This window comes from Anomalospiza imberbis, chromosome 1 (genome assembly GCF_031753505.1).
Source record: "Anomalospiza imberbis isolate Cuckoo-Finch-1a 21T00152 chromosome 1, ASM3175350v1, whole genome shotgun sequence".
NCBI classification, from domain to species: domain Eukaryota; kingdom Metazoa; phylum Chordata; class Aves; order Passeriformes; family Viduidae; genus Anomalospiza; species Anomalospiza imberbis.
In genome coordinates this window covers 237,877-263,611 of record NC_089681.1, presented here as the reverse complement: position 1 = coordinate 263,611, position 25,735 = coordinate 237,877, and the positions used below count along the sequence as shown (strand labels likewise).

At 51.7% G+C, this 25,735-nt stretch overlaps 1 protein-coding gene across 5 annotated transcripts in view; it reads left to right on the top strand.

The window, feature by feature from the left end:
* LOC137463367 (feather beta keratin-like) overlaps positions 1 to 25,735 on the top strand; it is a 92,193-nt gene that overhangs the window by 31,202 nt on the left and 35,256 nt on the right. The window contains exon 2 of one of the 5 annotated variants that reach the window (XR_010993952.1): positions 9,953 to 10,036. The exons of 3 other annotated variants lie outside the window; for them this stretch is intronic. The gene's annotated coding sequence lies outside the window, so the exon portion shown is untranslated. Of the gene's footprint in view, positions 1 to 6,873; positions 6,970 to 9,952; positions 10,037 to 25,735 lie in introns of those variants that run through there. One more of the 5 variants, XR_010993939.1, reaches the window with a different exon arrangement.

Genomic DNA, 25,735 nt, shown 5'->3' with positions numbered 1-25,735 from the left:
TGACGGTGCGTGTCAAAGGAGACTGAAGATGGGGCCAAGATTTGAGAGCTGGGGTGTCATCCGTGAGGTCAGCCTGTAGAACTCATGGTTTTGGGTTTGTGGTTGTGTGCTGAAGAGGGTCCCCAAACGATCCCAGGTCTTTCAGGCTGGTCTGGGCTTTGCACCTGTGCCAGGTGTGAGCACCTGGACTCTTCCATTCAATGTGGGTAGTGGGAGAGTTGCCCCTTTAGTGAGCTGGCCGGTGATGGAGTGTCTGCGACCCCACTTGGTTGATCGACCCTTCAAAGGGATATGGACTCTAGGGGTTAAAGGAATCTCCTGCATTTCAAGCGCTGTAAATGTGAAGTTCTACATCTGGACAGGAATGTCACAGGGGCTCGGTCAGGCTATGGGCTGAGTGTCTGGAAATTCACTGGTGGAGACTGAAGGAACCTTAAGGTCGCAGTGGGGCTTTACTTCAAAGGATGGCACCACTGTCCAAGACAGATTTCTGAAAATTGCTGCCATGAAGTCAGCGGAGGGGGCCCTTCCTCTATTTAGAGCACTGTTGGGATCCCACATGGAGTGGTGTGGCAAGTTATGGCCTCCACAGGTTAAGAAGTACAAGGGACATAGACCAGTTGAGGGCCAGCAGACAGTACTACTGCTGGAGAATCTTTGCTAGAGGAGGCAATGAGAGAGCTGGGACTCTCGGGAGACATGGCTGGGCAGGGGGATGTCACTACTGTGTGGGAGCCCAGCTGCTCTCAGCACTGCAGACATAAAGGGGAAGAAAGAAATTGCACAAGTGAAAATACATGGAATTCCATGTGCAAAGGAAGGAAAAGTTTTTCAGTGTATGGGTATGTTCACACAGTGAAAGAGAACATGTGGTCCCTCTTCTTGGAGGTTCAAAATTGAACTGGCCATAATCCTGGAAAGCCTGCTCCTGCTGGGCCAGCTTGAGGAAGGAGGATGGAAGCATTTGCACTCAGGAGTTCCTGCCCAAGTGCATGATGTTATTTCTCTGTTCATGGGAAGTACTCAAGAGTGTTGCTTAGAAGAGAATTTTTCAAGTCCCTGTTGGCATAGAGCAACTTTCGCATAGCACTTCCCAGGAGAGAATTGTTGTGTTAAAGTGTTTGGCCGATGAGGTGATGGCCTTGTGTCATGTTCTGGAAGGTCCCCCACTCTCTATTATTTACCATGTCAGTGTTGGTTGTTACTGGTGGGGACATATGTGATAAGAAATGTTCTTTGCTCCCGTTCCATCCAACATAATGGATGAGTGCTGGCATTGCACAGAGTGAGGATGTGAGACCAGTGGAATTCAAAACAAAGAAACCGCTACTCAGGGTGTGATGCAAGAGAACTTTATTGAAGCGAAAGAATCGCAAGAAGGAAGAACCTGAAGGAACCAAGTGTGAGGTACAAGTAGAGCTACCATCAGCCACTGTGCTTTACTTGCATGAGCTGTTGCCAGAGAGACCAGAGCTGGTGGTGTCAGGGGTGGTGCTGCAGGCCCTTAGCAGATGTAGCCACCCCTTCTGCGATAGCAGCCCAGGCCTCCCAGGCCGTAGCCAAGGCCAAAGCCAAATCCACCAGAGATGGGCTGTCCCTGGGCACTGAGTTCAGTGCCCAGAGCAGCCGAGGAGGTGGATCCGACGGCGGTGTTCTGGGGGAAGGAGGTCATGATGGGTCCTGGCAGGGTGACCAGCACAGGGGAAGGGTTGATGATGACGCGGGAATCCTGGCATTGCAGGGCACAGGGCTCGTTGCAGCTGTTGGCCAGCGGGGTGGGTCCGCAGGGCTGGCAGAGGTTGTTGCAGGCCATGGGTGTGGTGTGGAGGGTCCCTGGAAGAGAGGGAGGTGAGGCAGGACAGGGATGTGGGGGTGTGAGAAGTGGCAATGCAGGTGGGTGAAGGAGTGTGGAGGCTGTTGTGGGGCTGTGGGGAGGCGTGAGGGCTGCTGAGGCTGGGGCTGAGCGTGCTGGCAGAGTGGGGACAGGGGTGCAGGATCAGGAGGATCCGGGGCCTTGAGACTCACCTGGTTGTTGTCGGGAGCAGGAGGTGAAGGCGTCAGGAGAAGTGTGTTAGGGAGTGGGGCTCTGTGCCGGCTTTTATGCTCGTTCTGGAGGGGTGGGACAGCCTTTTCTCTTGGCCTTGGAGCATTTGGCAGGCCACAGTTCCTGTTTGGTTCAGAGTGGTGAGTCCTGAGGTGGGGAGCGTTTTCCGTCCCACAGCTCTGCAGTGTCACGTCCAGCTTTTGAGTCCGTGTCCATCTGACCTTGGCGGCAGCTTTGACATGGAAGTCTTAGAGACCAAAGGCTGTTGATGATGATGATGATGTTTCTTATGGAGGGCTGTGGACGTGACAAGAGCTTTGGACAGTGGTGTGTCATCACTGAAGTCACCCCCTGGCCCTGGTGTGCTGTGGTTTGTGGGTGTCTTGTGGAGAGGGTCCTCCTTCCTCCACAGCCACCTCAGGCTCATCTGGGCTTTGCAACTCTTCTGGGCGTGATGGGTGTCCCCTTGCATTCCATTCCATACTCTCCTTCCCTATCCCGCTGCCAACATTCTAAACCTGTCTATATGCCAGGCCATTGCTGCTGGATGTGGGAGAACAATCCCTGTGATGCCTCCGCTGCTGTCCAATGTCCTGTGTTGGTTCATCCGTAGCGCTCGTCTCATGTGGTCTCAGCAAAGACTCACTCAGGGGTCCCATTGCTGAGCTGTGAGTGAAACCTTGGAAGGAAAACTGTTGCCGGATAACAAGAAGACACGAGGAGTAGTTAAAGGAACTGCAAACATTCACTTTTCAGAGAAAGAACATTCTCTTTGTAGGGTACCATATCTAGAGCTATCATCTGTGTTTTGTCAGTCACAGACTTGCAAGTCATGAGGTGGGGAGAGTATTCCTCCCCACAACTCTGCCCTGTCATGGCTCTTGAGGCCATGTCCATCTGTCCTTGGTGTCAGCTTTCATGGGAGACTTGGAATTTGGGTGCATTGGCATGAATGATGTGTGTCAGAGAAACCAGGATATACAGTAAAAGCCCAAGAAAAATATGGGTGTCATCAGTGAGGTCATTTTGCTGCACTTTTGTGCTTTAGTTTGTGGGTGTGTTGTGAAGAGGGGCCCCATGCCACTGCAGCCATGTCAGGCTGGTGTGGGCTTTGCAGCTGTGCTGTGCATGAGGAGCTGCCCCTTCCATTGTGGTCATTTCTCCTTTCACGTGTGAGTGTTTGAAACCAAAGACTGGTGTTGATGGTGCGTGTCAAAGGGGACTGAAGATGTGACCAAGATTTGAGAGCTGGGGTGTCATCCGTGAGGTCAGCCTGTAGAACTCATGGTTTTGGGTTTGTGGTTGTTTTGTGAAGAGGTACCCCAAACTGTCCTAGGTCTGTCAGGCTGGTCTGGGCTTTGCGCCTGTGCCAGATATGAGCGCCTGGACTCTTTCATTCCTTCTGGGCAGTCAGAGGGTTGTCCCTTCCGCAAGCTGGCAGGTGATGGAGTGTCTGAGGCCCCACTTGTCCGTTTCACTGGTCAGAAGGAACTCGAGACTAAGGGTTAAAGGAATCTTCCAAAGTTCAAGTAAGGGAAATGTGAAGTTTTGCATCTGGACAGGAATTGTACTTGGCCCTGGATAATGCAGTGGACTGAGTGTCTGGAAAGTGACTTTAGTGGGCAGGACCCTGTGGTGCTGTTTGAGAACAGAGTGACCAGCAGGTTGCAGTGGGGAATTACTTCAGTGGGGTGTCAACAGTGTCCAAGAGAGAGTTCTGAAAATTGCTGCCATGAAATTGTGAGAGGGGACCCTTCCTCTCTTTAGAGCACTGGGGAGATTCGATGTGGGTGGTGTGGACAGTTCTGGCCTTGAGAAAGGAAGAAGAACAAGGGGATAGTGGACAAAGACCAGTGGAGGGCCACTAGATAGGTAAAGCTCTGGTGGATCTTTACTGGAGGAGAGACTGAGAGAGCTGAGACTCTGAGGTGACAAGGCTGGGCGGAGGGCTGTCACCATTGTGTGGGAGCCCAGCTGTTGTCAGCACTGTGCGCATGAAGGGAATGGGGGCATGTGCAAAGGTGAGAAAATAGATGGAATTCCATGGGCAAAGGAAGGCAGAATTTTTCAGTGTGTGTGGAAGGTCAAAGAGTGTAAGAGAAAATAGGGTCCCTCTTCTTGGAGGTCCAAATCTGAACTGACCATAATCCTGGAAATCCTGCTGGGCCTGATTCTGGAAGAGAAATGGAAGGATTGGCACTCAGGAGTTCCTGCCCAAGTGTATGATGTTATTCGTCTGTTCAATGGGAGGACTCGAGAGTGCTGCTGGGAAGAGAATTTTTAAAGTGTGTGCTGGTATAAAGTGACTTTGGCATAGCAGTGCCCAGGAGAGAATTGTTGTGTCAAAGCCTTTGATAGATGAGGTGATGGCTGTGTGTCATGTTTTGGAAAGTCTCGCCTCTCCCCTGTAACTCATATCAGTGTTGGTTGTTACTGGTGGGGACATATGTGATAAGAAATGTTCTTTGCTCCCTTTCCATCCCACGTAATAATTGAGTGCTGGCATTGCGCAGAATGAGGATGTGAGACCATTGGAATTCAAAACAAAGAGGCAGCAACTCAGGTTGTGGTACAAGAGAACTTTATTGAAGCGAAAGAATGATGAGAAGGAAGAAGCTGAATGAATCAGGTGTCAGGTACAAGTAGAGAGCCACCAGCTGCGGTGCTTTGCTTGCAGGAGCTGTTGTCAGAGTCCACAGCTGGTGGTGTCAGGGGTGGTGCTACGGGCCCTTAGCAGAGAGCATTGGAATTCAAAAGGAACAGAGTCATCTGAGGCTTTGATGCAAGAGAACTTTATTGAGGCAAAACACTGGAAAGACAAAAGAAAAAAGTGGAAGAGATTGTGGAAGGTGTAAGTAGGGCAACCATTAGCTGAGGTGCTTTGCTTGCAGGAGCTGTTGCCGTAGGATCAAATTCCCTGTGTCAGGGTGGTGCCGAGGGCCCTTAGCAGATGTAGCCATAGCCCCTTCTGCCGTAGCAGCCCAGGCCTCCCAGGCCGTAGCCAAGGCCAAAGCCAAAGCCACCAGAGATGGGCTGTCCCTGGGCACTGAGTTCAGTGCCCAGAGCAGCCGAGGAGGTGGATCCGACGGCGGTGTTCTGGGGGAAGGAGGTCATGATGGGTCCTGGCAGGGTGACCAGCACAGGGGAAGGGTTGATGATGACGCGGGAATCCTGGCATTGCAGGGCACAGGGCTCGTTGCAGCTGTTGGCCAGCGGGGTGGGTCCGCAGGGCTGGCAGAGGTTGTTGCAGGCCATGGGTGTGGTGTGGAGGGTCCCTGGAAGAGAGGGAGGTGAGGCAGGACAGGGATGTGGGGGTGTGAGATGTGGCAATGCAGGAGGATGAAGGAGTGTGGAGGCTGTTGTGGGGCTGTGGGGAGGCGTGAGGGCTGCTGAGACTGGGACTGAGCCAGGTGGAAGAGAAGGGCCAGGGGTGCAGGAGCAGAAGTGTCAGGGGCTTGAGACTCACCTGGTTGTCAGCAGGAGCAGAAGGCGTCGGGAGAAGTGTGTGAGGGAGAGCGGCTGTGGGCTGGCTTTTATGCTGGTCCTGGCAGGGTGGGACAGCCTTGTCCCATGGCCTTGGGCTATTTTGCAGGCAGCGCCTCTTGGCTGACCCAGCGTGGTGAGGGATGAGTTGGGAATTGTTTTCCATGCCATATTTCTGCTATTCCGTGTCATGTTCTGGAGTCTGTGTCTCCATCTGACCTTGGTGGCAGCTTTTAAATGCGAGTAATAAAGACCAAAATTTGATGATCATGTTGTTGTTTTTCAGGGAGGGCTGGCAACATGACCAAAGCTTTGGACAGTGCGGTGTCATGCATGAAGTCACTCCACAACACCGGTGTGCTGTGGTTTGTGGCCATCTTGTGAAGACGGGCCCCGTTCCCTCCCATGTCTGTTAGGATGGTCTGGGATATGCAGGTATACTTGGAGGGACAGATCTGGACCTTTCATCATGTTTTCTTCCTCCCCACCTTGGCTCCACATCTCTAGGCCTGTCTCTATGCCTTTCCTTTCCTCTTGGAGACGGGAAAGTGATCCCTGTGATTTAGGGAGGTCTCCCATGTTCCCCAAAGTCTTGTGTTGGTTCATCTATAGCACTCATCTTACTTGGGCCCCGGAAGGTCACACTGTGGTGCCACACAGCTGGGCTCTGACACATGGAAAGGGAAAGTGGTGAAGGATAAGGAGAACAAGACACATGAGGAGCAGGTGAAGCAACAGGGGATGTTCAATTTTCAGAGCAAGGTTGTCCTTGTTGCCCTCTGGAGTGACCTGAATGGAAATAATTTGACCTAAGTCTTGTCTTCCTTTTATCCAACCATGGGAGAAGAGGGAACGGAGTCAATTGGCCCCAGGGCAGGTTGAATTTGGAATCAGGGGAAGTTTCTTCACATGAAGAGATTTCAGGCCCTGTACATGACTGCCCAGGAGAGTGGTATAGTCACCGTTGCTGAATGAATTTAGAAGCCGTGGAGATTTGGACTTTGGGAAGTTTCATGGTGGCTTTAGAAGTGATGGAGGAACAGTTGGACTTGATGCCATTTTACATGTAAGTCTTCTACAAATGGACCATTTCTGAGATTGGTGGCATTCACAGATTAGTTTTAGAGTTGGACTGAATGTGAAGAGTCTTTTCCAGCTGAAGGGATTCCATGGGTGTTGGGGCAGCTGAGCAAGGGAGGAGAGGGTAGATGGGAGCAGCAGCAGGTGAGGGGTGAGCCAGGCCTTGGTGGTCTTGAGTTGTGGCAAGTGCCGATGGGTGAGGCCACTTGGAGGATTTCCCTTGAGGAAATGGTGCCTGGCTGAGCTGTGTGTCTGCTCTGTGCCAGTGACTCAGCCTGGGCATGAGGGGAGAGCTGTGGCTGCTGTTGAAGTCAACCCTTTTGTGAAGCCGTTGATGCTCCTTCCCATTCTCCACTCCCAGAGCACCCGAAGAAGCCCAGGTTGCCAGAGAGTGCAGTGAGTGGCCTGTAGTGGTTGAGAGGCTGGCCCAGAGGCTGGGGATCAGTGGCATGAAGTCCAGATGGAGTCAAGTCTCAAGGGAAGCATGTCAGGAGTTGCATCCATGAGGCCCACCCTTTTCAAGATCCTCAGCAACGATGGGGGCAGTTGACTGTGAAAGAAGACCAGTGGAGGACCAGCAAGATCCTGAAAGGGTGGAGAAGCTTTCCTAGAGGAGAGCTGAGCGAGCTGGGATTCCCAGGGGACGAGGATGGATGGGGGTGTCACAAGTGTGTATAAATCCCTGACGGCAAAGGATGAATCCAGGGAGCCCGGCTGTTCTCAGCACTGAAGGAGAAGGGGGAAGGGCGCAAAGGAAGATGGATGCAATTCTATGGGCAAAGAAGGCAAGAACTTTTCATTGTGAGAGTGGTGAGAAAGTGAAAGAGGTGATGGGGTCTGTCCAGGGTGAACCAAAAGTCAGCTGTCCATTGTGCTGGCAATCCAGCTCTTGCTGACTCTGCTTGATCAGTGGGGTGGAAGCGCTTGCACTCTAGGGTTTGTGCCCAAGTGAATGGTGTTATTTCTTTATTTGTGGTGGAGTTTCAAGAGTCTTGCTGGGAAGAGATTTTGCCAAGTGCGTGCTGGCCTGGAGTGACTCTTCCAGTTTTATGCTCAGGAGAGGATTGGGTCGAAGTCTTTGGAGTATCAGGGAATGGGCTTGTGTTGTGTTTTAGAAGGTGTGCCCCCAGTCTCTGCTTGCCATAACAGACTTGGTGGTTCCTGGTGGTGACCGAATTGTTAAGAAAGGTTTTTTTCCCCTTTTCCATCCACCCCAATGGCCTGTTCATTGCAATAAATGTGTCAGGTGAGGGTGTGAGAGCATTGGAATTCAAAAGGAACAGAGTCATCTGAGGCTTTGATGCAAGAGAACTTTATTGAGGCAAAACATTGGAAAGACAAAAGAAAAAAGTGGAAGAGATTGTGGAAGGTGTAAGTAGGACAACCATTAGCTGAGGTGCTTTGCTTGCAGGAGCTGTTGCCGTAGGATCAAATTCCCTGTGTCAGGGTGGTGCCGAGGGCCCTTAGCAGATGTAGCCATAGCCCCTTCTGCCGTAGCAGCCCAGGCCTCCCAGGCCGTAGCCAAGGCCAAAGCCAAAGCCACCAGAGATGGGCTGTCCCTGGGCATTGAGTTCAGTGCCCACGGCAGCCGAGGAGGTGGATCCGACGGCGGTGTTCTGGGGGAAGGAGGTCATGATGGGTCCTGGCAGGGTGACCAGCACAGGGGAAGGGTTGATGATGACGCGAGAATCCTGGCATTGCAGGGCACAGGGCTCGTTGCAGCTGTTGGCCAGCGGGGTGGGTCCGCAGGGCTGGCAGAGGTTGTTGCAGGCCATGGGTGTGGTGTGGAGGGTCCCTGGAAGAGAGGGAGGTGAGGCAGGACAGGGATGTGGGGGTGTGAGATGTGGCAATGCAGGAGGGTGAAGGAGTGTGGAGGCTGTTGTGGGGCTGTGGGGAGGCGTGAGGGCTGCTGAGACTGGGACTGAGCCAGGTGGAAGAGAAGGGCCAGGGGTGCAGGAGCAGAAGTGTCAGGGGCTTGAGACTCACCTGGTTGTCAGCAGGAGCAGAAGGCGTCGGGGGAAGTGTGTGAGGGAGAGCGGCTCTGGGCTGGCTTTTATGCTGGTCCTGGCAGGGTGGGACAGCCTTGTCCCATGGCCTTGGGCTATTTTGCAGGCAGCGCCTCTTGGCTGACCCAGCGTGGTGAGGGATGAGTTGGGAATTGTTTTCCATGCCATATTTCTGCTATTCCGTGTCATGTTCTGGAGTCTGTGTCTCCATCTGACCTTGGTGGCAGCTTTTAAATGCGAGTAATAAAGACCAGAATTTGATGATCATGTTGTTTTTCAGGGAGGGCTGGCAACATGACCAAAGCTTTGGACAGTGCGGTGTCATGCATGAAGTCACTCCACAACACCGGTGTGCTGTGGTTTGTGGCCGTCTTGTGAAGACGGGCCCCGTTCCCTCCCATGTCTGTTAGGATGGTCTGGGATATGCAGGTATACTTGGAGGGACAGATCTGGACCTTTCATCATGTTTTCTTCCTCCCCGCCTTGGCTCCACATCTGTAGGCCTGTCTCTATGCCTTTGCTTTCCTCTTGGAGATGGGAAAGTGATCCCTGTGATTTAGGGAGGTCTCCCATGTTCCCCAAAGTCTTGTGTTGGTTCATCTGTAGCACTCATCTTACTTGGGCCCCGGAAGGTCACACTGTGGTGCCACACAGCTGGGCTCTGACACATGGAAAGGGAAAGCGGTGAAGGATAAGGAGAACAAGACACATGAGGAGCAGGTGAAGCAACAGGGGATGTTCAATTTTCAGAGCAAGGTTGTCCTTGTTGCCCTCTGGAGTGACCTGAATGGAAATAATTTGACCTAAGTCTTGTCTTCCTTTTATCCAACCATGGGAGAAGAGGGAACGGAGTCAATTGGCCCCAGGGCAGGTTGAATTTGGAATCAGGGGAAGTTTCTTCACATGAAGAGATTTCAGGCCCTGTACATGACTGCCCAGGAGAGTGGTATAGTCACCGTTGCTGAATGAATTTAGAAGCCGTGGAGATTTGGACTTTGGTAGTTTCATGGTGGCTTTAGAAGTGATGGAGGAACAGTTGGACTTGATGCCATTTTACATGTAAGTCTTCTACAAATGGACCATTTCTGAGATTGGTGGCATTCACAGATTAGTTTTAGAGTTGGACTGAATGTGAAGAGTCTTTTCCAGCTGAAGGGATTCCATGGGTGTTGGGGCAGCTGAGCAAGGGAGGAGAGGGTAGATGGGAGCAGCAGCAGGTGAGGGGTGAGCCAGGCCTTGGTGGTCTTGAGTTGTGGCAAGTGCCGATGGGTGAGGCCACTTGGAGGATTTCCCTTGAGGAAATGGTGCCTGGCTGAGCTGTGTGTCTGCTCTGTGCCAGTGACTCAGCCTGGGCATGAGGGGAGAGCTGTGGCTGCTGTTGAAGTCAACCCTTTTGTGAAGCCTTTGATGCTCCTTCCCATTCTCCACTCCCAGAGCACCCGAAGAAGCCCAGGTTGCCAGAGAGTGCAGTGAGTGGCCTGAGAGTGGTTGAGAGGCTGGCCCAGAGGCTGGGGATCAGTGGCATGAAGTCCAGATGGAGTCAAGTCTCAAGGGAAGCATGTCAGGAGTTGCATCCATGAGGCCCACCCTTTTCAAGATCCTCAGCAACGATGGGGGCAGTTGACTGTGAAAGAAGACCAGTGGAGGACCAGCAAGATCCTGAAAGGGTGGAGAAGCTTTCCTAGAGGAGAGCTGAGCGAGCTGGGATTCCCAGGGGACGAGGATGGATGGGGGTGTCACAAGTGTGTATAAATCCCTGACGGCAAAGGATGAATCCAGGGAGCCCGGCTGTTCTCAGCACTGAAGGAGAAGGGGGAAGGGCGCAAAGGAAGATGGATGCAATTCTATGGGCAAAGAAGGCAAGAACTTTTCATTGTGAGAGTGGTGAGAAAGTGAAAGAGGTGATGGGGTCTGTCCAGGGTGAACCAAAAGTCAGCTGTCCATTGTGCTGGCAATCCAGCTCTTGCTGACTCTGCTTGATCAGTGGGGTGGAAGCGCTTGCACTCTAGGGTTTGTGCCCAAGTGAATGGTGTTATTTCTTTATTTGTGGTGGAGTTTCAAGAGTCTTGCTGGGAAGAGATTTTGCCAAGTGCGTGCTGGCCTGGAGTGACTCTTCCAGTTTTATGCTCAGGAGAGGATTGGGTTGAAGTCTTTGGAGTATCAGGGAATGGGCTTGTGTTGTGTTTTAGAAGGTGTGCCCCCAGTCTCTGCTTGCCATAACAGACTTGGTGGTTCCTGGTGGTGACCGAATTGTTAAGAAAGGTTTTTTCCCCTTTTCCATCCACCCCAATGGCCTGTTCATTGCAATAAATGTGTCAGGTGAGGGTGTGAGAGCATTGGAATTCAAAAGGAACAGAGTCATCTGAGGCTTTGATGCAAGAGAACTTTATTGAGGCAAAACACTGGAAAGACAAAAGAAAAAAGTGGAAGAGATTGTGGAAGGTGTAAGTAGGACAACCATTAGCTGAGGTGCTTTGCTTGCAGGAGCTGTTGCCGTAGGATCAAATTCCCTGTGTCAGGGTGGTGCCGAGGGCCCTTAGCAGATGTAGCCATAGCCCCTTCTGCCGTAGCAGCCCAGGCCTCCCAGGCCGTAGCCAAGGCCAAAGCCAAATCCACCAGAGATGGGCTGTCCCTGGGCATTGAGTTCAGTGCCCACGGCAGCCGAGGAGGTGGATCCGACGGCGGTGTTCTGGGGGAAGGAGGTCATGATGGGTCCTGGCAGGGTGACCAGCACAGGGGAAGGGTTGATGATGACGCGGGAATCCTGGCATTGCAGGGCACAGGGCTCGTTGCAGCTGTTGGCCAGCGGGGTGGGTCCGCAGGGCTGGCAGAGGTTGTTGCAGGCCATGGGTGTGGTGTGGAGGGTGCCTGGGAGAGAAAGCATGAGGTAGGACAGGGCTGTGGGGCTGTGAGTGGTGGTGATGCAGGAGAGTGGGAGAGTGTGGAGGCTGTTGTGGGGCTGTGGGGAGGCGTGAGGGCTGCTGAGGCTGGGGCTGAGTGTGCTGGCAGAGAGGGGCCAGGGTTGCAGGAGCAGGAGGGTCAGAGGGTTGTGGCTCACCTTAATGACAGCAGAGCAGAAGGGTTCAAGAGAAGGATGTGAGGGAGTGCAGTTCTAGGCTGGCTTTTATGCTGATTCTTGAGGGGCGGGACAGCCTTGGTCCCAGACCCTGGGGCATTTTGTGGGCTGCAGCTCTTGCCTGGCCCAGCCTGGTGAGTCATGATGTGGCGAGTGATGTGGCGAGTGGTTTCCTTCCCACAGTTCTGCAGTTCCATGACTTGCTTTTCAGACCATGTCCATCTGATCTTGGTGGCAGCTTTAAGGTGAGAGGTGTTATTTGAGGCTTCAGCATGGAAGTTGTGTGTCAGAGAAACCAAAATATACAGCAAAACCCTAAGAAAAATATGAGTGTCATCAGTGAGGTCATTTTGTGGCATTTGTGTGCTTTAGTTTGTGGGTGTGCTGTGAAGAGGGGCCCCATGCCACCGCAGCCATATCAGGCTGGTCTGGCCTTTGCAGCTGTGCTGTGCATGAGGAGCTGCCCTTTCCATTGTGGTCATTCCTCCTTTCACGTGTGAGTGTTTGAAACCAAAAGTAGGTTTTGATCGTGCGTGTCAAAGAGGACTGAAGAGATGACTGGTACTTTGTAGAGCTGGGGTGTCATCGGTGAGGTCACCCATTGGAGCTCATAGTTTTGGGTTTGTGCTTGTGTGCTGAAGAGGGGTCTGAAACTATCACAGGTGTGTCAGGCTGATCTGGGCTTTGTCTCTCTTTAGCTGTGAGCACCTGGACTCTTCCATTCCATTCACTCCTTCCTCTCCTTGCCTCCATCTCCCCAAGCCTGTCTATATGCCTGGCTTCTCATGTGGGTGATGGGAAAGTGGTTTCTGTGATTTAGGGAGGCCTTCCGTGCTCACCACACTCTTGTGTTGGTTCACCCATAGTGCTCATTTTACCAGGGCCTAGGAAGGTCCCTGTGGGGTCACAGGACTGGACTGTACACGTGGAAAGGGAATGTGGTGAAGGATAAGGAGACCAAGACACATGAGGAGCAGGTGAAGGAACTGTGGGTGTTCAGTTTGAGGCCCTAAGCTCAGAGGTTGTTAAACAGTGGCCCGAAGTCTAGAAGGAGTAAGGTCTCAAGGGAAGGAGGTCAAGAGTTGTATCCATGATGCCAACTCTGTTTGACCTCCTCAAAAAGGATGTGGGCAGTGGCACTGTTATCCCCTCAGCAAGTTGGCAGCCCATGGAGTTGCTGAGGCACCACTTGATTCTGCCACCAGTCAGAGGGAGCTGGAGACTGAGGGTTAAAGGCATCTGCTGAAGTTCCAGAGCAGAAAATGCGAAATTCTGCATGTGGGCAGGAATGGCAATGGGCCCCAGGTCGTGCTGGGGGCTGAGAGGCTGGGTAGGAGCTTTGCAGAGCAGGATCCTGTGGAGCTGGTAGTGAACAAAGGGACCACAAGGTCTCTCAAGCCTCACTTAAAAGGGTGTCCCCAGTGTTCAAGATTGGTTTCAGAAGATTGTTGGACAAAGTCCATAGGCTCAGTGAAGCAAGTCGAGTTCAGGGCCAGAAAGATTCTAAAGGGGCTGGAGGACCTTTTGTAGAAGAGAGGCTGAGAAAGCTGGGACTCTCAGGAGACAAGGCAGGATGGGGGTGTTATCAGAGTTTGCAAATTCCTGCTGGCAGGGAATGAAGTGAAGGAGCCTGGCTGTTCTCAGCAGTGCACATGTCCAGGACAGGAGCCCAAGGGCAAAAGGGAAAAGAGATGGAATTCCTTGGGTAAAGAAGGGAAGAATTTTTCATTGTCAGGGTGGTCACAGGCGGGAAGAGGTGGTGGAGTGTCTGTGCTGGGTGAGCCAAGTCTGAGCTGTCCATGGTGCTGGAGATCAAGCTCTTGCTGACTCTGCTTGAGCAAGGGAGTTGAAGCACTTACACTCCAGACTTTGTGCCTAATTGGTGTGAGATAGTTTCCCCTCTTTACTGTAAAGGATTGAGATTCCTGCTGGGAAGATATTTTGTCAAGTGTGTGCTGTCACGGTGAGATTTAACCAGAACCATTGATGAGCTGGAGAGCACTGATTTGTCAGTGGCTTTGGTGTAGAAAGTGATGGCTTTGAGTCCTGTTTTGGAAGGTCACCCCCTTTACCAATTTTCCCGTACCAGTCTTGGTTGTTACTGGTGGGAGCCTAATTGTTTAGGAAGGTGTTGTGCCCCTTTGCCATCTGCCCCATGGCAGTGGGTTGGTTAAATGTGTGAGAGCTTTGGAATTCAAAAAGGAGATGTGAGGCTTTGATGCAGGAAAACTTTATTGCTGCAAAAGAATTAAGAGGCAAGGGATAGAACTTGAAGAGATCCAGGGTGAGGTGAAAGTAGGGCAACCATCAGCCGAGGTGCTTTGCTTGCAGGAGCTGTTGCCAGAGGCCAGAGCTGGTGGTGTCAGGGGTGGTGCTACGGGCCCTTAGCAGATGTAGCCATAGCCCCTTCTGCCATAGCAGCCCAGGCCTCCCAGGCCATAGCCAAGGCCAAAGCCACCAAATCCACCAGAGATGGGCTGTCCCTGCACACTGAGTTCAGTGCCCAGAGCAGCTGAGGAGGTGGATCCGACGGCGGTGTTCTGGGGGAAGGAGGTCATGATGGGTCCTGGCAGGGTGACCAGCACAGGGGAAGGGTTGATGATGACGCGGGAATCCTGGCATTGCAGGGCACAGGGCTCGTTGCAGCTGTTGGCCAGCGGGGTGGGTCCGCAGGGACGGCAGAGGGTGTTGCAGGCCATGGGTGTGGTGTGGAGGGTGCCTGGAAGAGAGGAGGGTGAGGTAGGGCAGGGGTGTGGGGGTGTGAGGGGTGGTGATGCAGGAGAGTGAGGGAGCGTGGCAGCTGTTTTGGGGCTGTGGGGAGGCATGAAGGCTGCTGAGGCTGGGGCTGAACGTGCTGGAAGAGAGGGGCCAGGGTTTCAGGAGCAGGAGGGTGAGGGGCTTGAGGCTCACCTGTTTGTCTGCAGGAGCAGGAGGAGAAGGCGTCGGGAGAAGCGTGTGAGGGAGAGCGGCTCTGTGCTGGCTTTTATGCTGGTCCTGAATGGGTGGGATAACCCTTCCCTTGGCTTTGGGGCATTTTTTAGGCAGCAGGTCTTGTCTGGCCCAGCCTGCTGAGTCATGAGGTGGGGACTGTTTTCCTTCCCAAAACCCTGCAATTCCATCTCCCATTCTTGAGTCTGTGTCCATTTGTCCTTGACGGCAGCTTTAATGTGTGAGTTTAAGAGACCAAAGTTTGTTGGTGATGATGTTTGTCAGGAAGGGCTGAAGTCATGACCGAAGCTTTTGACAGTCAGGTGTCATTAGTGAGGTCACCGTGTGTAATCTGCTTTGTTGGTGTCTTGTGAAGAGGTGCATCATTCCCCCAACAGACACACCAGACTGGTCTTGGCTTTGCTGCTCTTTTGGAGGTGAGCGGTGTCCCCTCCCATTACATTCTCTCCCTCCCTACCATGTTTCAAACCTTCTAAACATGTCTGTGTGCCATGATTTATTTACTGGAAATGGGCAGGCCATTTAGGTGTTTAGGAATGCCTCCTGTGCTCCCCAAAGTCTTGTGTTGGTTCATCGTAGCTGAAAGATAAGAAGACCAAGACGTGAGGAGCAGTTGAAGGAACTGGAGATGCTGAATTTTCAGAAAAAGAGAGTAACTTTGTTACTCTCTAGAGACACCTGAATGGAAATCATAACATCTGTTTTGCCTGGTGCAGCTGTGCGAGTGATGGGGAGGTGGAGAGTGTTTTCCTTCCAGCAACTGTACAACTCCATGTCCTGCCCTTGAGTCTGCATCCATCTGACCTAGGCAGCAGCTTTTAAGTAAGAGTTGGTATTTGGGAAGAATTGCTTGGAAGGTGTGTGTCAGGGAAGCCAGAATATCCACCAAAACCTAAGAATAATATGGGTGTCATCAGTGAGGTCATTTTGTGGCATCTGTGTGGTTTAGTTTGTGGGTGTGTTGTGAAGGGAAGCCCTCTTCACCCTGCCAGGCTGCTCTGGGCTTTGCAGCTGTGCTGGGCATTCACACCTGCCCCTTGCAGTGCATTTACTCCCTGTGACTTTGCTAATGGCTTTCCAGGAACCTTGTTCCTGCAGACAATGATGGGACAGTTTTTAATTCTGTTAAGCACTGCCAAGAGCGGGTCAGACAAGAAGATAATCAGGAGATGTTAGCAGTAGTTTTGGGGGCAAAATCCTATTTTAGTGACCTCTGTATTACCTACAGAGAAGAACAGCTAACTGGGGATTATGAGAGAGACATGGCTGGTGTTAACCTCCACCTTTCTCCTAGGGTATTTACTGTGTCTCCTACAGCATCATCCCAGACAGTCCCAGAATGGACAGGTTGTGTAAATGGTCAGTGAATTGGACAGCTAGATTTATATCATATATAACATTCTGGGCAAGATCCGAAGTCCAGGTGAAGTCAAGTCTCAAGAGACATAGGTCAAGAGTGGTATCCATGGAGCCAACACAGTTCAACATCCTCACCATTTAGATGGGTTGGTGTGGGCACTTCTGAGCTCCCCAACAGAAGAACTCCATGGACTTCTTGAAACAAAACCGGTACAAGGCCACCAAGATAATATAAGGGTTCTTTCACAGAGGATTGAGATACCTGGGACTCCCAGGAGACAAGGATGGACTGGGGAGTGTCATCAGGGTGTGCAAATCCCTGACGGCAGGGAATGAAGTCAAGGGAGCCTGGCTGTTCTCAGCATTGCACACGTGCAGGACAAGAGGGCAAGGACAAAGGGAAAACAGATTGAATTTCCTGGGCAAAGAAAGAACTTTTCATTGTGGAGGTAGTCAGAGAGGGAAGAAATGGTGGAGTCTCTTTCCTTGGCAATCCAAACCTGAACTGTCCATGGTTCTGGAAATGCTGGTCTTGCTTGAGCAGGAGGGTTCCCCAGGCTTCCTGCCCAAAGCAATGATGTTGTTTTTCTGTTTGTAGTGAGGGTTTGAGAGTCCGACTGGGAAGAGAATTTATCAAGAATGTTCCAGCATGGAGTGTCTTTGCCAGAGACATGCCCAGGAGAGCATGGATGTGTCAAAGCCTCTGGTGTTATCAAGTGAAGGGCTTGTCTCATGTTCTGGAAATTCGTCCTCCTCCTCCCTTACATCCTTTGACAGTCCTGGGCAGAACAGGTGGTGACATCTTTGCTAAGTGAGATGTTTTGCCCCTTTTCCATCTACCCCAATGGCCTTTTCACTCCTGGCACTGTGCTGTGTAAGGAGGTGAGACCAGCGGGATTCAAAACCAAAAGGAGGTGTCTCAGGTTGGATGAAACAGAACTTTATTGAGGCAATAAAAATGAAGAGAAAGGAGAAAGAAATTGAAGGGAACAGGCTTGCAGAGCAGATAGGGCAAACACCAGCCAAACACCTGCTTTGCTAGCAGGAGCTGTTGCCGGAGGCCAGAGCTGATGGTGTCAGGGGTGGTGCTGAGGGCCCTTAGCAGATGTAGCCACAGCCCCTTCTGCCATAGCAGCCCAGGCCTCCCAGGCCATAGCCAAGGCCAAAGCCACCAAATCCACCAGAGATGGGCTGTCCCTGGGCACTGAGTTCAGTGCCCAGAGCAGCCGAGGAGGTGGATCCGACGGCGGTGTTCTGGGGGAAGGAGGTCATGATGGGTCCTGGCAGGGTGACCAGCACAGGGGAAGGGTTGATGATGACGCGGGAATCCTGGCATTGCAGGGCACAGGGCTCGTTGCAGCTGTTGGCCAGCGGGGTGGGTCCGCAGGGCTGGCAGAGGGTGTTGCAGGCCATGGGTGTGGTGTGGAGGGTGGCTGGAAGAGAGAGGAGTGAGGCAGGGCAATGCCATGGGGGTGTGAGAGGTGGAGTGATGCAGGAGGGCAAGGGAGGCAGGGGAGTGTGGAGGCTGTTGTGGGGCTGTGGGGAGGCATGAGGGCTGCTGAGGCTGGGGGTATGCCTGCTGGAAGAGAGGGCCACGAGGAAGGAGGGAGGATCAGGGACTTGAGGCTCACCTGGTTGTCGGCACCAGAGCAGAAGGCGTCAGAAGTGTGTGAGGGACAGAGGCACTGGGCTGGCTTTTATGCTGGTTCTGAAGGGGCGGGACAGCCTTGTCCCATGGTTTTGGGGCATTTTTTAGGCAGCAGCTCTTGGCTGGCCCCGCCTGGTGAGTCATGAGATGAGGAGTGTTTTCTTTCACCCAGCTCTGCAGTGTCATGTCCTGCTGTTGAGTCCATGTTCATCTGACGTTGGCGGCAGCTTTAATGTGACATTTTTTATTTTGGGAGGATTTGCATTTCAGATGCATGTCTGAGAATGCAGAATAGACAACAATAGCTTAGAGGTGTCATCAGAGTCCGCACCCTATTGCTCTTGTGTAGTTCGGTTTGTGGGAGTGTTGTGCAAAGGGGCCCCATTCCATTACAGCCCTGTCAGGATGGTCTGGTCTTTGCAGCTGTGCCATGAGTGAGGAGCTGACTTTTCCATCATGGTCATTCTTCCTCACCTCACCACCTGGTCAGCAGACCTGTCTTTTGGACTTGCCTTTCTCCTTAGTTCTGCTCCGGCTTTGCCATCCTGGTGTTACAATGGTTCTTTTGTGGTGTGACACATCCTAGGAACAGCTGCTGAGGGATCTGGAGAACAAGATTTTGAGTAGTGGTTTTAGGAACTGCAGTTTTTTAGAGGCAGACAAGGCAGCCAAAGGAGAAATTGTCTCCCTTTCTTCAGCTCTCTCAAAGGAGTTTTTTGTAAGACTATTATTGCTCTTTCCTCCCTTTAAGCAAGTGATGGGACAAGTGGAAATGGCCTCAAGTTACTAAACCTTGAGTTGACAAAGGTTATGGGCAGCCTTGTTGAGCTGTCCTTCCTTGAGCAGGTTGGGTTGAACTCCAGGTTCTCCTACACAGAGAGTGATGGAACAAGGGGAAATGTCTTCCCACTGCCAGAGGGTAGAGTTAGATGGGGTATTGTGAAGAAATTCTTCCCTGTGTGGGTGATGAGGGCCTGGCACAGGTTGCCCAGAGAATCTGTGACTGCCCCAATGCTGGTAACGATCAAGGCCAGGTTGGCCAGGGCTTCGAGCAACCTGGGATAGTGGAAGGTGTCTTTGTCCACTGCAGGGGTTTGGACAAGAGAATCTTCATGGTCCTTTCCAAGCAAAACCATTCTACAATGAGTCTTTGGTCACCTCCAAGAAGTTCCTTGTGCACTAATGATTCCTTTTGCTGTGATTCTGCTTCCTGGGATGGGCACAGCGTCATGCTGAGGGAGAAGGTTCCTTACCCGGGAGCAAAATTCAATTCAATTCAATTCTTCCTAATCCAATGAGGATGGTCAGTGGCAGACTTGTGTGTGGCACTGAATTGATCCACGTAAGGGCTTCCAAGCCACTTGCTATCTTTTGCCAGCACTCCTGGCTAACTGGAGAGGTCCCAGTTGATGCAGGCTTGAAAATGGGATTCTTTCCTAGAAGAAGGGCCAGAAGAAGGGTCTGGGCAACTCCAGGCCTTTCAGTCTGAGCCTAGTGCTGCAGAAGCTGCTGGAGCAGATAATCTTGAGAGTATTTAATGGCCCTTGCAGAACCACCAGGTGATCAGGCCCAGCCAGCCTGGCTTTAGCAAAGTCAGGTCCTGCTTGGCCAACCTCATCACCTGAGGTGTCAATGTGACCTCCTTAGTAAGCGACAAAAAGGCTGTGGATGATTTTTACTTGGAATTTAGTAAAGACTTAAATTTCCAGGTTTGGGAAGGAGCGACGAAGAAGCTGCCTATGGGAAAAGGAGCTGGGGGTGCTGGTTGACTGTAGCTGAACATGATCCAATGTGTTCCCAGGTGGCAACGAAAATCAGTGGCGTCCTGGCTTGTATTACCTATAGTGGAGCCAGCAGGACCACTGCAGTGGCTGTCCCACTGTGTTGGGTACTGGTGAGGCCACACCCTGAATCTGAGCTCAATTTTAGGTCCCTCTCAGCAAGAAAGACATTGAGGTGCTTGAGGGTGTCCAAAGAAGAACAAGGATGTTGGTGAAGAATGTACAAAACCATTTCTGTAAGAGGCAGCTGAGGGAAGGGTGGTTGCTTTGTCTGGGGATCAGGCTAGCTTGAACTAATGGATTTCCCCGGGTTCCTTGTGCACTCCTGTGCATTCCAATTCTGGGATGTTCAGAGAGTCCTGGTGGGGAAGAGTTGGACCAATGTGTGCTGACATTGGGAGGTTGTTCTGGGGTTATGGGCACAAGTGCAGCGGTGTGTCCAAGGCTTTGGGAAAAGGAAGGGCCTATGCTGCATCCTAGATGCCCAGTGGATGGTTCTGTTGTTGACAGACATCCCAGGAAAGGTCTTGTGGCCCCTTTTCCAGACACCAATGGGCTGCTGACCCTTGACTTTGTGCTAGGTGAAGTTGCAAGAGCCTTGGTAGAACAAAGGAGGAGGAGACGTGTGAGGCTGTATTCCAGGAAAACTTTATTGAGGCAAAAGAATTACAAGACAGGAGAAAGAAGTGGGAAGGGAGGTGGTGTGAGGTGCAATAGGGTGACCAACAGCTGAAGTGCTTTGCTTGCAGGAGCTGTTGCCACAGCACCAAGATGGTGATGTCAGGAGTGGTGCTGAGGGCTCTTAGCAGATGTAGCCGCCCCTTCTGCCATAGCAGCCCAGGCCTCCCAGCCCGTAGCCAAATCCACGGCCATAGCCAAAGCCATAGCCAAAGCCAAAGCCAAAGCCACCAGAGATGGGCTGTCCCTGGGCACTGAGTTCAGTGCCCACGGCAGCCGAGGAGGTGGATCCGACGGCGGTGTTCTGGGGGAAGGAGGTCATGATGGGTCCTGGCAGGGTGACCAGCACAGGGGAAGGGTCGATGATGACACGGGAATCCTGGCATTGCAGGGCACAGGGCTCGTTGCAGCTGTTGGCCAGCGGGGTGGGTCCACAGGGTCGGCAGAGGGTGTTGCAGGCCATGGGTGTGGTGTGGAGGGTTCCTGGAAGAGAGGGGGGTGAGGCAGGGAAGAGATGTGAGGGTGTGAGGGGCAGTGATGCAGGAGAGTGAGAGAGTATGGAGGCTGTTTTGGGGCTGTGGGGAGGCATGAAGGCTGCTGAGGCTGGGGCTGAGCATGCTGGAAGAGAGGGACGAGGAGTGCAGGAGCAGGAGGGTGAGGGGCTTCAGGCTCACCTGGTAGTCGGCAGGAGCAGGAGGAGAAGGTGTGCGAAGCTTGTGAGGGAGAGAGGTGCTGGGCCGGCTTTTATGCTGGTCCTAGAGGGGCGGGATGGCTTTGGCCCATGGCCTTGGAGCAATTTGCAGGCCAAAACTCTTGCCTGGCCCAGCCTGGTGAGTCATGAGGTGAGGAGTGTTTTCCTTCATGTAATTCTGCAATTCCATGTTCAGCTGTTGATGCTGTGTCCATCTGACCTTGATGGCAGCTTTAGGGTGAGTTGATATTTGGGAGGATGTGATTGTTCAGCGTGTGTCAGGGATGGCTGAATAAACAACCAGAGCCCAGGAGCGGTGCAATGTCATCTGTGAGGTAATTTTGTGGCACTCATGTACTGTGGTTTTCAAGGGCCTTGTGAAGCCTGGACTCATCCCTTTGTGTCTTGAATGAGATCAAGGTAGAGAAACTGGAATACCAGGTGCTGGTCAGGCTTTGTTGAATTTTTATGGTCCATTTGGATTTCAGGAAATGACATGACAATGAACTCTTTCATTTTAAGTGTATATCTTAACATCATTAAGGAATCGAAAAAACCCACCAGTCAACAGTGTCTGATCCTTTTTTTATGACGGCTGGTCGGTGACTTCAGTTCTGTTATTGTGCATTCAAACTGTAAGGTTTCATATCTTACATCCCTTAAACCTTAATACTGTGCTCCTGGTAGCAAAAACCAATAATTGCTACCTGATGGTCAGCATGCTCTTCTTTCCTTCTTTGTCACGGTATGGGCATTTCTTAATGAAATTCTATGATTCCATGTCATTCTCTTGAAGCCTTGTCCATCTAACCTTGACAGCAGCTTTTAAGCACAAGTTAGTATTTGAGAGGGTTTGCATGGAAGATTAGTGTTAGGCTGGGCCCAATAAACGGCCAAAATTTAGGAGAGGTGTGGTGTCATCAATGAAATGACCCTGTAACGCTCTTGTGCTGCGGTTTGTGGATGTGCTCTCATGAGGAGCCCCATTCCTTCCCAGCCCTGTCCAGCTGCTCTGGGATTTGCAGCTGTGCTGAAGGTGTTGCCCCTTCCCTCACATTCCATTGCTCCCCACCTGGATAAGCCTGACGCTAGACCTGACTTTTCCTGTTCACTCTCCTGTGTGGATATCTTGGTGCTCCTCTTGCTTTTAAGCTTTTGCTATCCAGGGTAATTAGGTTTCAACTCAGTGCAAAGGGCTCAGGCCACTTGTGGTTGTCAGAAAGAGGATTGGGGGGTCAGCCAGGGTTGTTGCAGGTGAGCATTTAATGATCTTTGACAACCAGGCAAGTCCAGGTTGTGTCAGGGCCCAGCGTGGTGGACTGAGAAAAATCTGAAGAGCTGGACCCGGAGGCTTGTGGTCAGTGTCCCAAAGTCCAGATGGCAGCAAGCCCCCAGTGCTGTAGCCCAGGAGTTGGATCTATTGGGGCAACCCTGAAAATCTGGTGCTGAAATTCAGCAAGGGCTTCTGCCAAGGGCTGTTTGTTGGGAGGAGTCACCCCAGGTAGGAAGGAATGTATGAGTATCAAATGTAAGAATAGTTTTCTTCTGAGAAATCACCCTTGTGTTTCTTAGTGAGCAAAAGTGGAGCAGCCAGTGTCCCTGTACCTTTTCCCTGTAGGAAAAGGTACCCCAAGTCTTCAGGTCAGGACTGGGAAAAGTGTTGTGATGAAGCAGGAGGAGGTGACTCTTGGTGTTACCTGAGCCTTGGTGAGGTCCCATGTGAGGTGTTCTGGGCTTCCCACATGTAAATTAAGTAGATTTAGTGAACTGACACCAGTTCAGGGCCAAAAAGATTCTAAAGGGCCTGGAGGATCTTTCCCAGAGCAGAGGCTGTGAGAACTGGGACTTCCAGGGACAAGGCTGGACAGGGGGGTGTCATCAATGTGTGCAAATTCCAGATTGCAGAGAATGAAGTCGAGGGAACCTGTCTGTTCTCAGCAATGCACATGTGCAGGACAAGAGGGCAAGGACACAAGTGAAAACAGATGGAATTTCCTGGGAAAGGCAGAAAAGCCTTTTTCAGTAGGAGATTTGTCCTAGAGTAAAAGAGGTGGTCGAGTACCTGTTCTGGGAGAGCCAACTCTGAACTGTCCAAGGTCTTGGAAATCTGGCTCTTGCTGACTATGACAGAGCAGAAGAGAATGAAGCAATTGCACTCCAGAGTTCCTGCCTAATTTGGATGATGTTGTTCCTATTTTTTGGGGAGGGTTAGGGATCCCTGCTAGGAAGAGAGTTTATCAAGTGTGTACTGGCCCAGGGAGACCTGGAGAGAGCCATGAGCAAGAGAGATTTGTTGTGTCAAAGCCTTTGGTGTAGTAGGTGAAGGGTTTGTGTCTCCCCTCAATCCCTGCTTACCATACCAATCTTGATTGTTACTGGTAGTGATGTATTTTCTAAGAAAGGATTGAGACCTTTTTTCCATTCAGTCCAATAGTCTATTTATTCCTGGCACTGGGTTGGGTAAGGAGGTGAGACCACGGGAATTCATAAAGATGAAGAGACATGTCAGGCTTTGATGAAGGAAATCTTTACTAAGTCAAAAGAAAAAAAAATAGACAGGAGAAAGAATTTGAAAGGATTGGTCTGAGGTAGAAGTAGGGCAACCATCAAACGAGGTGTTTTGTTTGCAGGAGCTGTTGCCAGACACCAGATCTGGTGGTGTCAGGGGTGGTGCTGAGGGCCCTTAGCAGATGTAGCCATAGCCCCTTCTGCCATAGCAGCCCAGGCCTCCCAGGCCGTAGCCAAGGCCAAAGCCAAATCCACCAGAGATGGGCTGTCCCTGGGCACTGAGTTCACTGCCCACGGCAGCCGAGGAGGTGGATCCGACGGCGGTGTTCTGGGGGAAGGAGGTCATGATGGGTCCTGGCAGGGTGACCAGCACAGGGGAAGGGTTGATGATGACGTGGGAATCCTGGCATTGCAGGGCACAGGGCTCGTTGCAGCTGTTGGCCAGCGGGGTGGGTCCGCAGGGACGGCAGAGGTTGTTGCAGGCCATGGGCGTGGTATGGAGGGTGCCTGGAAGAGAGGGGGGTGAGGCAGGACAGGGGTGTGGTGGTGCAAGGGACAGTGATGCAGGAGGATGATGGAGTGTGGAGGCTGTAGTGGTGCTGTGCGGAGGCGTGAGGGCTGCTGAGGCTGGGGCTGAGTGTGCTGGCAGAGCGGTCAGGGGGGCAAGGGTTGGAGGTTCAGGGGTTTGAGACTCACCTGGTTATCAGCAGGAGGAGAAGGAATCAGGAGAAGTGTGTGAGGGAGAGAGGTGCTGGGCTGGCTTTTATGCAAGGTCCTGGCAGGGCGGGACAGCCTTGTCCCATGGCCTTGGGGCATTTTTTAGACAGCAGTTCTTGGCTGGCCCAGCCTGGTGAGTCATGATGCACGGAGTGTTTTTCTTCCCACAACTCTGCAATGCCATGTCCAGCCCTTGAGTCTGTGTCCATCTGACCTTAGCGGCAGTTTTCATGGGAGAGTTGGTATTTGGGAGGATTTCATTATTGAATGTGTTTAAGGGAGGACTGAATAAGCAACCATAGCCCTGCAGAACTACAATGTCATCAGTGAAGTCATTTTGTGGCACTTATGTGCTGTGCTTTGTCGGTTCCTTGTGAAGACTGTGACTCTGTTCTGTGCCATTGGATGTCCATCAGTCATTGTGTGGCACCCAGGAATGCTGAGGGAGCTGCTGATGTTCTGGGGAGGTCACTGCAGTACAGCTTGGAAAGGTCACAGTGCCTGGGAGTGTTTCCTGATGGATTAAAGAGAGTTTATGGTGTTCTGTCTTAAATGCAATGAAGGGAGAGCATCTGGAAAAGGAGAGGCTGTTCAGGCTGAACTTGTTCCAATGTTATGGCCCTTTCAGAATTCTCAGCTGTACATGATAACGTACTCTGCATTTAAATTGTATTCCTTGACCTCATTAAGAGACCCATTAAACAAACAAGAAACGGGTGCCCAGGCAGGTCTGTGACATCAGTTGTCTTATTCCACATTAAGGTCATACAGTTTCATAATTTGTATCCTTTAAGGCTTAACATTGTGTTCCTGTGAGCAAAACCCAATAATTACTAGGTCTGCTCAGCAACATCATCTTCCTTTCCCTGTCACGGTGCAGGTGTTTGTTTTTGGAATTTGGTTATTCCATGTCCTTCTCTTGAGTCTGTGTCCATCTGACCTTGGTGGCAGCTTTTAAATGTGATTATTAGAGGTTAAAGACTGATGTTGATGGTGCATGTCAGGGTGGGGTGAAGATGTTACCAAAGCTTGGGAGAGGTGGGGTGTCATCGTTGATGTCACCCTGTGATACTGGTGTGCTGTGGTTTTTGTGTGTGTTGTGAAGAGGGGCCCCATTCCCTGCCAGCCTTGTCAGACTGGTCTGGGCTTTGCAGGTGTTCTGGGGCTGAGGCGCTGCTCCTTCCAGTGCGTTCCTGCCTGCCTTGGCTCCATCTCTCCTGCCCAGTCTATATGCCAGGACTTTCTCGGTGGAGATGGGAAAGCAGTTCCTGAGATTTTTGAAGGTCACCCAAGCTCCCCAAAGTCCAGTGCTGGTTGATCCATAGCAGTCGTCTCAGCTGGACCCAGCATGGTCACACTGTGAGGTCACAGTGCCGAGTTCTGACTGACACATGGAAAGGAAAACAGCTGAAAGATAAGGAGAACAAGATAGGAGAGGAGAAGTTGAAGAAACTGGAGTTGTTCAGTTTTCAGAAGAAGAGGATTGACCTTATTGCTCTCTGGAATTGTCTGAATGGAAATTTTTTAACACCAGTCTTGTCTCCCTTTCACCAAGCTGTAGAATAGAGGGAATGAATTTAGGTTTCCCTAGTGGAGGTTTAGTTTCCTAACAGGGAAATTTAATTCATGAAAACACAGGACAACCAACATACAGAAAGGGCTGGAGAATCTTTCATAGAGGAGAGGCTGGGAGAGCTAGGACTTCCAGGAGACAA